Consider the following 16,708-nt stretch of genomic DNA (forward strand, 5'->3'; position numbering starts at 1 on the left):
CGTCACAGGTTCTAATGTAACAAGACGAAACATGTTGTGCAGCGGTCAATAAAAACTATGGTTACCCAGCCCTCCTCTCTGTCAAAATCAAAACCAGTGAATGACAGACTGACAACGCCCTCTTAATGTCACCGCTAGCACCCACGTGACTCCCATTACACATCACCATAGCAACCAAACAAATGAAAACCCAGTGATCATCAAAAAATTCAATACATTAAATTATGGCTCCTACACTCATTAAGCTGAAAGAAAGATGCTTTAATCACAGCAGTCACACATGTGTCCACTGTACCAGCTGGGAACTCTTCTTGTTTAGCACTCGTAATAACACTAAATCCTTCTGTTTGTAGCAGTGTATACACCTGAGACTGTCACCTGTTTCTTTCTCTCTGATTGTGGAATAAAAGTATGAACATGTATTTATAAGTTAAACTTGTGTTTGAATCCTGCAGCTTATCACACATTTGATTTCCATGTATGACGACTGCAAGTGTCCAGAGTGAGGACAGACTGAGGGACCCACTGCTGCACATCATCTGTGAGGCTTTCCACCCCCGATGATCCACCAGGACAAACTCAGCAGTGTGTGAGGAAGAGGAGGAAGAAGAGCCAGCAGCAGCTGACAGATGGAGAGAATAGACAGACTGTTCCCTGTTTGTGAAGGACTGCTAGGAAAGTTTAACATAACTAACTGTCTGTCCTGAATCAGTCTTATTAGGTAATGTTCAAATAATTTGATCATCCCAGTCTTTTTAGTGTGGGAGAAAGTACTCAGGGCCTTCAAGTTACACACTATGAAAGGCAGCAACAAGTTTAATGTTCAGAAACCTAAAGTATGTATCAGCAGCAGAATGGAGCTAAAAATAAATGTTTGTTTCAGTTCTATGAAGCTTTGAGTATTTTGGATTAGTAGTACTGCTGTGTTTGTTGCATCATATCGCTGTAATTGTTTATATGCTTTATATATTCTGAGGTAAGTTGATCTATAGTGTTACATCATATTCTGTAAGGATGTTATGTGTTTGTATACTTTCTGCCCAGTTTGACCCATTTAGCAGAAGTCAGCCTGTTTAAGGCTCTGATATCTATTCTGTATGACTTAAAGCAGTTATGACATGGTCTGATTTTCTCACCCAATAAAGGAATATTTCATATATCAGTCTACTCTTCATTCTATCAGAAACAGTTATCACAGCTCGTACATTTGCTTCTTCCACACAAATATAAGCATTGAGCCAAATTTAGTAATGCCAACATATTAAAAGAACAATATTTGTCTCTTATATATATAATACATCTATATATACACTGTCACAGATACTTGTCTTTAAGTGAATATTTAAGGTGATAGGAAATATAAATAAATGCAACTTGAATCTTTACTGAAGCTCAGTGTTTGACACAGTTCACTCACATGTGCTGTACCAGTGTACCTGCACATGTGATGTGACAATAGAAGTGATTTGATTTGAGAGTTCAAACTCACTGCTGTAATAACTTATAATGATTAATATAATATTGGCCATATTATATTTACATTACCAAAGTGAGATGACTTCAGTCTCATGAACAGCTAATTAGCTAATTGTTATTTACTAGCTAATCTTAAATGACTGTTCAGTACAGAAATGAAGCCATTTCTGTAATGGTAAATGGACTGGTTCTTATATAGCACTTTTCTACTCTGCTTTATACAGCTAATTCATTCACCCAATCACTTCTAAGCTTAAGTGCTAAGTATCTAACATTCATACACATTCACACTCCGATGGATGCATCGGAGAGCAACATGGGGTTAGTATCTTGCCCAAGGATATTTGGCATGCAGACTGGAGCAGCCTGGGATTGAAGCACCGACCTTCTGGTTAGTGGCTGATCCGCTCTGCCACCTGAGCTACAGCCACCCCATCTGTACTGAAGTATAATCATGTTTTACAGTCCTGTGGTCTCAGCCTCAGATACTTATCAAATCACACAAAGCTCATGTAGAAACAAATGTACAAAATATGTTCTCCTTCATTTCTGTCAAACAAAGCTGTATGAAACGTTTCCAGCTGTTAGTATCATGGTTGCTAGGCAACCTGGGCAGCGCGACGAAGGCTAGACCGTCCCATTTCACAAGCCTCGCACTTCCGGCCTCAGCGGTCTTTGAGTAATGCGGCCCTTGAGGACCGTTAAGGCTGCGTACTTTAAGGCTGCAGACCCTGAATTGGGAAACAGTCCTTGAATTGCTGTATCCCAATTCAGGGCATGCCCGATGGCCAGTCCAGCTATGGGCAAGATACAAGATATGGGCTAGCAATAAAACATCTTTGTATCATAAATTTTATATAAAATAGTAAAGTGTGCGGGAGTACCAACCTTCATAATGAAAAGAAAATAAATCTATATGAATGACCTTCCTACCATACAATGCTCTGGGCACTACGACCCACAATAACAAAACATTACCGCGACGTTTCTGCTAGTGGCCTGCGCAGCCAGACCCCGCTGTCTCAGACTGATGCGGGTCAAACGTGCGTCTGTGCCCATAAGTGTTACAGGTACTGTCTTACTTCTTTACAACTTAGCATGGAGATAAAACATTGCTATGTAACAAACAGTAGTAGTATTTTTTACCAGGTACTAACCTGCAAATACAGGTAAAGTTCACGAGCAATGAAGACAGTGCACTCGGTTTGCCTCTCAGATTGCATCTGAATAGTGGGCGGAAGTCCATCCCCGTAAAGCAACTGGGTTGCACCTGCCTTAAAATAATAGTTCCACCTGAGGTGTTGCTCCATTTTTTTGTACCTTCTGTACAGTTCATGTGACAAAATAATATACAGGTTAAATTGGTCATGTTACCAAAGTCATTTTGAATATTAATAGCCACAGAAAATAACTGATAAACAAATTAAATAAATTAAATTAAATGATTAACACAAACGTGGCCATGTATTTTGGGTGTGCCACAATTACCTAATAAGACTGATTCAGGACAGACAGTTATGTTAAACTTTCCTAGCAGTCCTTCACAAACAGGGAACAGTCTGTCTATTCTCTCCATCTGTCAGCTGCTGCTGGCTCTTCCTCCTCCTCTTCCTCACACACTGCTGAGTTTGTCCTGGTGGATCATCGGGGGTGGAAAGCCTCACAGATGATGTGCAGCAGTGGGTCCCTCAGTCTGTCCTCACTCTGGACACTTGCAGTCGTCACACATGGAAATCAAATGTGTGATAAGCTGCAGGATTCAAACACAAGTGTAACTTATAAATACATGTTCATACTTTTATTCCACAATCAGAGAGAAAGAAACAGGTGACAGTCTCAGGTGTATACACTGCTACAAACAGAAGGATTTAGTGTTATTACGAGTGCTAAACAAGAAGAGTTCCCAGCTGGTACAGTGGACACATGTGTGACTGCTGTGATTAAAGCATCTTTCTTTCAGCTTAATGAGTGTAGGAGCCATAATTAAATGTATTGAATTTTTTGATGATCACTGGGTTTTCATTTGTTTGGTTGCTATGGTGATGTGTAATGGGAGTCACGTGGGTGCTAGCGGTGACATTAAGAGGGCGTTGTCAGTCTGTCATTCACTGGTTTTGATTTTGACAGAGAGGAGGGCTGGGTAGCCGTAGTTTTTGTTGACCGCTGCACAACATGTTTCGTCTTGTTACATTAGAGCCTGTGACGTTGTAAGAGTCCAAATCTCGAGATGACATTACTCTGTAAACACTTTAATAAACAAGCAAACAATTCCACCTCTGGCATTATTGCGTAAAGTTGACAGCGCGTCAGGCAAATAGGCGGGCTCCATCCCCGGCCTCTAGCGACTGTGGAAGTCGCTACGAAGGCTGTGTCCCATTTCAGGGTCTGCACGCTTGAAGTACGCGCACTACGCGTACTACATACGGCGCGTACTATAAGTACGAGAAGTGCGGAAGTGAGAGGCTTGTGAAATGGGACGGTATATGCTTCGTCGCGCTGTTCAGGTTGCCTAGCAACCATGATACTAACCGCGAGAAATGTTACATACAGCTTTGTTTGACAGAAATGAAGGAGAAAAATGTTTTGTCATGACATCACTTTGATTAGCTGAGTATCTGAGGCTGAGGCCACGGGACTGTAAAACATGATTGTTGGGCTTCATTTCTGTACTGAACAGTCATTTAAGAGTAGTTAGCAAATAACAATTATTAGCTAATGTTGTTCATGAGACTAAAATCATCTCACTGTGGTAATGTAAATATAATATGGCCAATATTATATTATTGTCAGATTATTATGATATATATATATATAGGCTTTAAAACCAAATTAACACTGTAAGTACAAACATCACTAATGTCACACAACTTTGCCAACATGTGGCCAACAGCAATGTTTTAATGTTCTTCGTTATTAAACATTAGCACATAATTAAGTGACGTCATGTTCAGTACTTACTTTTGACAGTTTACTCTTCGGCCGCTCCCTTCTGGTATTTTGTGGCAAAATTATCCACACCCACCGCCGCGCTATGAATTGTGGGATATATGGGACCACGAAGCGTGCACTGGACCACGCTTGATATTTGGGGAAATCGACGGCGCATTTGGAGTATGCATTTGAAGTACACTTCGAATTGGGACAGCCGTCGTCGCGTGGCGGTGACGTAATCGCACTTAAAATGCGTACTTCAAGCGTGCAGACCCTGAATTGGGACACAGCAAATGAGTGAACCGTCAGCTCGTTCAAACACACGTTAAAGTCCGTTTGGCTCAACACCACCGAACAGAGGCAGCAATATAACTTAGCTAACATTAACAGTGCAGTGAATCCTGCTTGTGCCGTGATATTCAGGACTGCAAACCGAGCAGCATCACTGACTTTCAGCCTGTTGTGTTTGTGGATATATGACTGACTTTAATTATCCACAAAATCATCACATTCTCTGTAAGATTAAAGTCGACTATCGAACGGCGTGTAAAGTAAAGACTTTAAAACAAAGTAAACGCTGAAAGTACAAACATCGCTAATGTCACATAACTTTGCCGGCATGTGGCCAACAGTAATGTTTTAATGTTCCTCATTATTAAACATTTGCACATAAATAAGTGACATAATATTCAGAACTTACTTTTGAAAGTTTACTCTTTGGCCGCTCCGCTTCCACTTCGTTGAAGTGTCTCCCAGTCCCAGTGCACTTTGTCACTACCCGATCCGTACCGGAAACCCGATCGGTACCCATCCATCCATCCATTCACTTCCGCTTATCCTTTTCAGGGTCGCGGGGGGCGCTGGAGCCTATCCCAGCTGTCATAAGGCGAGAGGCGGGGTACACCCCGGTCAGGTCGCCAGTCTGTCGCAGGGCTAACACACAGGGACAGACAACCATTCACACTCACATTCACTCGCACATTCACACCTAGTGACAATTTGGATTATCCAATTAGCCTATCCCCACAAGCTGATCGGTACCCCGCATGCGCAAATCTTACGTCACTTCCTCTCTTTGCCAACATTACGACATTCAATATATTTGAATGATACGGTTAGCGCCCAGTTAGCTCCTAGCATTTCTCAACAGCTCTGCCTCCTTTTCGACTGCCCGGGACATTTAAACAATGGATAATCCGTATACAAATAAATTCATGCTTTTCTCCTCAACAGAGAGTGTTCCCCGATTGAACAACAGCGCCGTAAAATAAGAAGAATGGCGCCTTATTACAGACTTAATAATATTGATTTAGCAATGTGTCACGTGAAGATTCATCAGCCAGATTAAGTGTTTACTGACAATTGACAGTGATAGCGGACATCATCAACACTATTCCAGTCAATCCTCTCAACACAGACAAGCATAAACATACTCGACTATCACTAAATCAAATTTAACACGCGTTTGTAATGACGCCAATTCAGTTTACAATAGGGTTCATTCGCTCGGTCAGCAGGTGGCAGTATCCTCATACACTGGGGAGTAAACTGCCATTAAACCAACAGAAGAAGAAGAAAACATCTGCACATGCGCGGTATGGATCGGGTAGACCCGATTTGTACGGTCCGACTTTGCACATGCGCAGTAAGGATCGGGGAGTCCCGATCCGTAACTATCTTTTTATTTTTCGTTTTTGTCTACATTGTACTGAAATGCTTCATTATTGCAAATATTTTAAGATATACTTATTATTCTTAACATCTTAACCGATACTCTGACCCGTAACTATCGTAAAACGCTTCGACCGGAAGTAGACACCTTTAGCGCATGCGGGGTACCGATCGGGTTTCCGGTACGGATCGGGTAGCGACACACTTGTTAGCATGTTTTGGTTCGTGCAACTGGTCCGTCCAGTTATTGTCTCCCCAGAAACATTTCCGTTGTCTTTTTTCCTATTTCCGTTGTGTTGTGTGTGCTTTTGCAGCATTTTTCTTTTTGCAGCATTTTTCTTTTTGCAGCATTTTTCTTTTTGCAAGTGTTTTTCTTTTCGCAGCATTTTTCTTTTTGCAAGTGTTTTTCTTTTTGCAGCATTTTTCTTTTTGCAAGTGTTTTTTCTTTTTGCAGCATTTTTCTTTTTGCAGCATTTTTCTTTTTGCAAGTGTTTTCTGAAGTTGCAGTCCGTTTGGCCTCTCAGGGCCACCGTAGACATTCCCCAAAAAAATGGATTGAGTTTTAAAATGCGGTAATAAAAACCGAGGAGACAGACAGTGATCACTGACTGTTTTTAGGGACTTGTTGAGATTAAATAGAACAAGATATTAAGCATTAAAACATGTTAAAAACACAACAGCTTTATTAAACGTAGAGTAATTTGGGCCCGGAAGCAGGATTCATCATGTCATCACTTAAAGAGCGGATAGTTAAACCATGAGCTAATTAAAACTAAAATAAAAATTCAAACTGGATACGAATATTTTAGGCAGAAGTAGTTTTAAAATTTGTGAAAATACCACACAGAAATGAGCAGCCTTCAAAGTGGTTTCTGAATTTGAAGGCTGCTCATTTCTGTGTGGCATTTTCAGAAATTTTCCACATGACGTCTCCTTCAGGTAAGTAAATATGTCATTTAAATATTTAATATAACATTCACAGTAATTAAATATTTTATATGCACAAAAAACACTCAGTTATCCACCGGTCGAGGCAGATGGCCGCCCTCCCTGAGCCTGGTTCTGCCAGAGGTTTCTTCCTGTTAAAAGGGAGTTTTTCCTCTCCACGGTCGCTCATAGGGATCAATTGGGTACAATAACTTTGTTGCTTTTTGGTCCGTCACATTGACCAAAAAGCAACATGTTCTTAATAGAGTGGCAAGTGAGTGTTTTACATTTTCCATCTGTGAGTGGTAGCTTCTACCGCTCATTTATTGATTTGGCACCAATTTGGCACAAAATAAAGAAAACTTTAAACGACAACAAATGTGCTCGTTTTTCTTCAAGTCAGATTTCATTCAGAGTTATTCTTGTACTTCCTCACGTAATATAAGGACATTAGTAACTATCTAGTCAGTAGCCTAAAGTTCAATATGTATAATACGCCTCTGTCAGTGCGCCCCAGGGCAGCTGTGGCTACAGTGTAGCTTGCCATCACCAGTGTGTGAATGGGTGGATGACTGAATGTAGTGTAAAGCGCTTTGGGGTCCTTAGGGACTAACTAAAGCGCTATTTACCATTTAGCTACTAATGATATCTTTGTATTGTTTTTGTTTGGACTGATGCTCACAGGCTATCTCCTGTTTGTTGTTGTGGAAAAATAATTTAAACATCGAAACCAAACCAATTTTCTGAGATTTATTGAAAGAAATTTCAAACCTCTGCAAAGGGATCAATAAAGCACGAACAGGGTTTGTACCAGCATTAACAAAAAGGCACTATTGTAGCAGCTGTTCTATAGCCATCGTGTGGATACAATCTTGTCTATTCAGTGGTCGGGAGTGAAATTCTCACCTTCATGTAGGCACCAGCTTGATAATTAAGTGTGTCAGCAAGACCAGGTATTTAAGGAGCGGCTGTGGCAGCAGCCAAAGTAACTGCTGTTTCCCTTTTAAGCTTCCTAGTTTTTTCCTGAAGATCAGCCTTCAAGTTGATTCTCCCCTCCCTTAATTCAATTTACTTATTTGTAAGCTACATGTATGCTCACTAACAAAGCTAAATGAGCTAAATCTCACGGTGCTCTTTAAATTTGAAGAAAATCCAGTTCACTTTCTTTTCTCATCAGTCCTCTCAATTGTGTCTTGTAGCAGGTTTTTGGCTTTAACACATCAAAGATCTGATGGGTTGAGTTGGCCATAAGGCTTGTCAAAGTTTAATGTTGGTGGCTTATTGGGAAAAACAGTCCTGACAAAGTCAATCAGCCCCTCATCCCAAACATTAATGGATGATGCATGCATGAATACTCACCAAACATCATCTATAAAAAAGGATCTTTGGCTTTTAAAGGATTCCTTCAAAAGCAAATATTGCATTTCCTCACTTGGACCATGACTATATTTGGGACAGTGTAATATCATGCCTGGAGTGATGAAGGTAAACTGGTTTTATGCTGCTAGTCTTCCTGCACAGTATATTTCTTTCCTAATGTTCTGCACAGTTTTCATTACAAATACTGATATTTTGTTCTGATGTGCACTAACTGGTGTATGTTCTGAATCACCATAAAGTTGCTAATAGCAAGAACACAACACAGCCGGGGGGTCTGCCACTCTTTGTTTATTCAGATTAGGGCTGTTCGATATAACAATATATATCGGATGACGATGTAAAAACATCTATAGTTCCATTTTACGCTATCGTTTGTTTCGTGGTGTCGCAAAATAAACTGTTTACGGCAATATTTTTTCATCGTTTTGATGGTCACTGTAGTGGCTATATTAATTTCTTAAAGTTCTCTCTTTATCTTATATTTAATATAACCACACTACTGACGGACAAGTGCCTGTTTTTATGCGTTGTGGTTAGCAACAACGACAGTAACAGCATCGCGTGTCCGCTTGTTTATGTTCCACATAAACCTTTCACAATAAAGCTCGATATCCTGTTGAGACTTTTCAAAAATAAACTGAATCACGTGAAAGAGCAGATTATTTACGAATGAGAATTAAAAAAGAGCCGCCAGGTGCTAAAAAATAAATCTTAGAATCAAACGTTAGAACAGGCTTTTCCCCGCAGCACTCCGTGTCATAATTACTCACAAAGAAAACGGCGGCCTTTACAACTTATGTCTAAAAATGTATATCAAATTCAAATTCGAATTTTATTTGTCACACACACAACCATACACAGTATGACATGAGGTGAAATGCTTGTAGCTGTGCAATGCAATGCCCGACCATTAAATGACAGTGGTTTTACAGTATTTACAATTTACAGGTTATACAAAATTTACAGATTTAACTTAGAAATTTACAGTAAAAAAATGTGCGTGTGGTGATGTGTGGGAGAGTCCAGTCCTACACCTGGTTTAGGGCCCGAATAGCCTGGGGGAAGAAGCTCCTCCTCATTCTCTCTGTTTTGGCCTTAAGGGAGCGGAAGCGCTTCCCAGACCTCAACAGTGAGAAGAGTCCATTGTTGGGATGGGAGAAGTCCATCATAATCTTCCTAGCTTTGGTCTTGCACCGCTTGGTGTAGATGGACAGCAGGTCAGGGAGCTCTGATTGAATGATGCGTTCGGCTGAGCGCACCACTCTTTGCAGATCTCGTCTGTCCCGCTTGGTGCTGGACTTGGTGTATAGTTTCATGCATCGGTTAAAACACTCGACTCCAGCTACATGGCGCGCAGCTGGAAACACTTCCCGCAAGACGAGCTGCCCGAGATTCACAGAATTTACAGAAAATGTTACATTTTTGTGATTTATATCGTTATCGGGGCGATAGAATTCTTATATCAGGATATGAGATTTTGGTCATATTGCACAGCCCTAATTCAGATCTCTTTTCACACAATACTCTTGTTGCTTCTGAGCCTCTCGTTTTACTAAAGGTTATGATGGAGCAGCAAGACTGAACCAGTGGCTGGATAACATGAGAAGGAAGGAGTGGAGACCTGCACAAACATCATGTCTTTGAAGTGCTCACTTTAAAAGAGAATGCTTTCTAAGAGTGAAAGTTTAAGAAAATCTAACTGTAATATTTAACATGCCCACTCTCCTTTTTTTTAAAAAAATACTAATTTAGGGAGCACAGCAGTTGCAGCCATTTTAAGGTTTTTGTTTTATTTTGTTTTCTCAGGCGAGGTCATCTGTCAGAGGGGCAAGAGGCAATGTTTTGGTAAGTACTGACACAGAGGTAAGTGACTCAAAGGTAAGAGGTAAGTGAAGCAAAGGTGAAGCACAACAACTGATTTTCTTACTTGTTTAGCAGGACGGTGAAAGAGAGAACTGTGCTGAGAACCGGCTGTGCTCACCGGCGCCATCTTAAATAACAAGATGGCGCCGGTGAGGTCGGCTGCCGTCACGACTGCTTCGACCACCTTTTCTTTGTTTTTGTTTTTTAAGTTAGCTATCAGTGTTTCTAAATCGGCAAAATCATCACCACTGGGCACATTAGGTATGACAGTGACACTCTTGTTTCTATTGGTATACAATGTACTCACAATTTGAAGTTTTTAACTCCGGATCCGAGCTGGCCGAGTGAGATCTTGAGGGGGAACAAAGGACGCGACGCGAAGCGGCAGCCACGAGGGAAACTAGCCGGCGTCAGGAACAGGCTGAGAGCTCGTGCACACCACACCGCCTAGCATCCTGCTCGCCAACGTCCAGTCACTGGAGAACAAGCTTGATGACCTCAGGGCCAGGATAAAGTTCCAGAGAGACATTCGGGACTGCAATCTCCTCTGCTTCACCGAGACATGGCTGAACCCAGCGGTGCCGGACCACGCCATCCAGCCGGCCGAGTTCTTCTCGGTTCACCGCATGGACAGGACACGGGACTCGGGGTAGTCAAGGAGAGGCGGCGTGTGTTTAATGGTGAACAACAATTGGTGCAACAGTGCGAACGTTGTTCCTCTCAGACGCTCCTGCACACCAAATCTGGAACTACTGTCCATCATGTGTCGTCCTTTTTATCTACCTCGAGTGTTTACATCGGTCATTATAAGTGCCGTTTATATTCCACCACAAGCGGACACAGTCACCGCCTTATGCGAGCTACATGAGGCACTCACACAGCACCAGACACAACACCGGGACGCTGCGCTTACTGTAACGGGGGACTTTAATAGTGCCAAACTCAAACGCGCAGCGCCGAACTTTTATCAACATATCACCTGCCCCACCAGAGGTGAAAGGACACTGGACCACTGCTACACTACGGTCAAGGACGGCTACAAGGCACAATCCCGCCCTCCGTTTGGCAAATCCGATCACGCCGCCATCTTCCTCATGCCAAAATACAAACAAAGGCTGAAACAGGAAGTTCCGGTTCAGAGGAAGGTTGCACGCTGGACGGATCAATCGGTGGCCGCGTTACAGGACGCACTCGACGACACAGACTGGGACATGTTCAGAAACAGCTCCGACGATGATGTCAACGTGTTTACGGAAGCGGTTGTGGGATTCATCGGGAAACTAGCGGATGATACCGTGGAGACAAAGACTATCACAACGTTTCCCAACCAGAAGCCGTGGGTGGATAAAACCATCCGCGACGCTCTGAGATCCCGCACCGCTGCCTACAACACGGGACTCACGACGGGGGACATGGACCCGTACAAAGCCGCGTCATATAACGTGCGGAAGGCGGTGAAAGAGGCAAAGCAGCGCTACGGGAGGAAACTAGAGTCACAACTCCAACAGAGTGACTCTAGGAGCCTGTGGCGGGGACTAAGGACAATAACGGATTATAAAGCACCAACAACCGGTATGACGAACGTGGCCGTGACTCTGGCAGACGAGCTGAACACTTTCTATGCTTGCTTCAAGGCTGCAGCTAAGGACTCCAACGATGCTAGTGCTAGTGGCACTAATGGCTGCAGACAGGAAGATACTGCCAGCACCGGAAACGCGCTCGTCATCTCCGAGCATGAAGTAAGGAGAGCCTTCAAGAGAGTGAACACCAGGAAAGCAGCAGGACCAGACGGCATCCCAGGTCGTATCCTCAGAGACTGCGCATACCAGCTAGCTCCTGTGTTCACTGAGATATTCAACATCTCTTTATCTCAGTCGGTGATCCCCACATGGTTCAAAGAGTCCATCATTGTTCCTGTCCCAAAGAAACCCCACCCTGCTTCTCTCAATTACTATCGCCCTGTAGCCCTCACCTCAGTAGTGATGAAGTGCTTTGAACGCCTGGTCAGAGACTTCATCATTTCTTCACTACCAGACATACTGGACCCACTACAGTTTGCTTACCGTCCAAATCGTTCCACAGACGATGCCATCTCTCATCTCCTCCACACATCACTTACTCACTTGGACACTAGAAGGGGGAATTATGTTAAAATGCTCTTCATAGACTACAGCTCTGCATTTAGTATCATAATTCCCTCCACACTCACCACCAAGCTGGAGCATCTGGGACTCAGCTCATCTATGTGTCAGTGGATCTCCAACTTCCTAACTGGCAGACCACAGGCAGTAAGGATGGGCGGACATTTCTCAGCCTCCACCACTCTCAGCACTGGAGCCCCCCAGGGGTGTGTTCTGAGCCCCCTGCTGTACTCTTTGTACACATATGACTGTGTGGCCACTACCAGCTCCACCACCATCATCAAGTTTGCTGACGACACCGTCGTGGTGGGCCTGATCTCTGACAACAACGAGACGCCCTACCTGAAGGAGATTAGGAATCTGGAGAACTGGTGCCAGCGGAACAACGTCCTTCTAAACGTCAGTAAGACAAAGGAGCTGATAGTGGGCTTCAGCACTAAGCAGGAGAGGAACTACCAGACCCCCGTCATCAACGAGTGCCCAGTGGAGAGAGTGGACAGCTTCAAATACCTCGGAGTTCACATCACGCAGGACCTGTCATGGTCCTGTCACATAAACACCGTAGTGAAAAAGGCCCGTCAGCGTCTCTACCACCTCAGACGCTTGAGAGACTTCCAACTGCCCTCCAAGGTGCTCAGGAACTTTTACTCCTGCACCATAGAGAGCATCCTGACGGGAAACATCTTAACCTGGTTCGGGAACAGCACCATGGAGGACAGACGAGCTCTACAGAGGCTTGTGCGTTCAGCTGAGCGCACCATCCGCTCCGAGCTCCCTGACCTGCACTCAATCTACAGCAGGCGGTGCTGGACCAAGGCCAGGAAGATCGTGAAGGACCTCAGACATCCCAACAACAGACTGTTCTCTCTGTTGAGGTCAGGAAAGCAATTCCGCTCCCTGAAGACCAACACAGAGAGACTGAGGAGGAGCTTCTTCCCGCAGGCGATATGGTCTCTCAATCACACCACCACACAGTACTGACCCACACATATAGTTCTTACACACACACTGGACATTCTGGACATTGTTTTCACTTCATCACTTAAACCACTTTAAGCATATTTGCACTGCACAAGACACTTACACATGTGGATTGCACAACACTGGACATTATATTCCTCATTTCCAGTTAATACTTGTACAGCTGCTGTTATTGTGTATATATATATTTATATTTCTTCATACATTCTTATATATTTCTATACTGTGTATTGTGTGTTTTGTTGTACAGTTATTTTATTTTCAATACTAATTTATATATTTTATCTTATTCTTTCCCAGTTAAATTTACCCTTCATTCTAATTTGTGTTGTACAGTTATCTCATTCTTAACTTAATTTTTATATTTTATTTTATTTTATTCCTTCCTAGTTAAATTTACCCTTTTTAATTTTCATATTTATTTCCTATTCTTTCCTATTCCTATATTTATTCATAGCCTTTTCTTTTTTTCTTTAGGTCACGAGCAGTTGTCTAAGCATTTCACTGCATATTGTACTGTGTATGACTGTGTATGTGACAAATAAAATTTGAATTTGAATTTGAATGATCCAAGAGGCTGATTGTTTGTGACCTTTTGCAAGGTTTTTAAGATGAGCAGAGAGGCAGGAAGGGCAATGGGCTGGAAGGAGTGGGTTTGTTGTATTGGAAACATGAAACATCGGGTGGATGTGAAGGAATGAAGGTAGCTTGAGTTTTTACTAGAGAAGGGCAGATGTTGTAGTCGATTTTATGAGGTCCAATGAGGCATGGTGCATGCCAAAGATTTTTAAGGGTATGTCCTTAGCTGAGAGCCATACCTTTTTTCCCAGGCTCGTAGTCCAGGACAGAGGACCTAATCCGCCAGCTCCGTTGTACGTGATGCTGAATGGATGGCATGGTGAGGTTGGCTTAGATGGATTGGAAGAGTGGTGGTTGGTGGCTGGGGCGATCGTGGCTCAAGAGTTGGCAGTTCGTCTTGTAATCGGAAGGTTGCTGGTTTGAGCCCTGGCTCGGATAGTCTTGGTCGTTGGGTCCTTGAGCAAGACACTTCACCCGTTGCCTACTGGTGGTGGTCAGAGGGCCCGGTGGCGACAGTGTCCGGCAGCCTCGCCTCAGTCAGTGTGTCCCAGGGCAGCTGTGGCTACAATCTAGCTTGCCATCACCGGTGTGTGAATGACTGAATGTAGTGTAAAGCGCTTTGGGGTCCTTAGGGACTAAGTAAAGCGCTATACAAGTACAGGCCATTTACCATTTTACCCTAGAAATCCTTCAAAGGGAGATAGGCCTGAAGTGGAGGAGGTGAGAGAGTTAAAGTTAGGTGCATAAATATTTGGACAGAGACAAATTTTTTTCTAATTTTGTTCTGTACGTTACCACAATAAATTTTAAATGAAACATCTCAGATGCAGTTGAAGTGCAGACTCTCAGCTTTATTTTAGTTTAGTGAACTAAAAGATTGCATAAATATATGAGGAACCAATGACTTTTTAACACAAACACTTCATTTCAGGGGCTCAAAAGTAGTTGGTCAAAATTAATAAAACAATGTTCTTTTCTAATACTTGGTTGAAATACCATTGCTGGCAACGACAGCCTGAAGTCTTGAACTTATAAATTTCACTAGATGCTGAGTTTCCTCCTTTTTTTAATGCTCTGCCAGGCCTTTAATGCAGCGGCTTTCAGTTGCTGTTTGTTTGAGGCCATTTCTGTCCAAAGTTTAGTCTTCAGCAAGTGAAACGCATGCTCAATCAGGTTAAGATCAGGTGACTGACTTGGTAAACGGACGTTGCTTTGAAGTGCATGTCTAAGAAACTGGCTCCCTGATTCTCAGGTCCTTCTTAGATTGAAAACATCATCAGTCCTGTTGCTGTACGGTCAAAGTTGCCTGCTGCCGTGATCCATTCCACTTTCCATGTTTTTCAGTTTAAGCCAGTCTCTTCTAGTCCTCTGTCCTGTTTAATCTTTTCTTGTGTGTTGAAAATAAACATTTTAATATTCTTATTGCTTGTCTGGGTCTGCTTTCTGGGTCCAGCTTGAGCCTTGGTTATGATAAATACCATATGTCAAGGGAAGTGTTTGTACTCCTGGTGCTTCATGGAACCTGACATGACAGAAGGTTTATCCTGTGTGGGATAAAAGGTTCAGTTGAGTGATAGCTCTTGGATAGAAGCTGTTCTTTCATCTGGCAGTAGGTGAATTCAGTAACCTGTGCCGTTTGCCTAGAGGGGGGCAGAGGGAAGAGACCAGTGGATGTCCTCCAGAGGCGGCAGAGGCTGGCCAGTGATGTCCTGAGCAGTTTTTATCACCCTCTGGAGAGTTTCTCTGTCTGCTGCTGAGCTGTTCCCAAACCAGACAGTTATACAGTACAACAGGATGCTTTATATTGAGAGTAGAAATGCTCTAATAGATTTGCAGACAGGTGGGGCTTCTTCAGTATTCTGAGGAAATAAAGTCCCTGTTGTGCCTGTTTTATAATAGGAGCACCATTCGTTGTCCATTTAAGGACCTCATTGATGTCAACTCCCAGAAATATAAAGCAAGCACCCCCTCATCCTCCTCACCTCCAGATTCCAGTGGCCTGAGCGCCCCTCTCTGTCGCCTGAAATCAATGACTTCTTTTGGTTTTTTAATATTTAGGGAAAGGTTTTTATAAGAGCACCAATCAGATACTGACTTGATGTCAGATGTTTTATATTATTATTTTGTGGACATCAGATATCTGATATCAGCAGAGATGGAAAGTAAAATCCTAAAGACATTGAAGGTTAAGCAGTGATTCTTTTTTACTGTTTAAAATCAAAACTTTGTGAGTTTTTATTTCAAATAATACAACCATGGTCAATTGTCTTCCAGGGGCCAGAGAAGGTGACATTGAGGAAAATTTAAAACTGCTGGCTAAGGGTAAACTTAAATTGTCATGTTTCGGCTGTGTACAGGCAGGAGAAGGACCCAAACGCAAAACTCACGACAACAAAATTAAACTCAAAAAGCTGCTTTATTGCAGAATGGCATGGAAAACTAAACTAAACTGGGACACGGATAAACTGACACGCAAGGAAACACAGCCATGAGGGAGACTACGACACTGACAAAGAGAAACACAGGGATTAAATACACTGAGGGATAACGAGGGAATGAGAGACAGAAGGACAGCACAGCTGGAAGTAATCAGGCTGGACGGAAAGGGAAGCAAAACTAGAAACACTGACATGAGACACGGACCTTCAAAGTAAAACAGGAAACACACTGACTGAACTCTAGACATGTAAACTTAACAGCAACTGGGGAGACAGAACATAGGAACCTGAAACATGGTACAAAAAGGTCACAGTAGACAC

This window comes from Neolamprologus multifasciatus, chromosome 14 (genome assembly GCF_963576455.1).
Source record: "Neolamprologus multifasciatus chromosome 14, fNeoMul1.2, whole genome shotgun sequence".
Lineage (NCBI taxonomy): Eukaryota > Metazoa > Chordata > Actinopteri > Cichliformes > Cichlidae > Neolamprologus > Neolamprologus multifasciatus.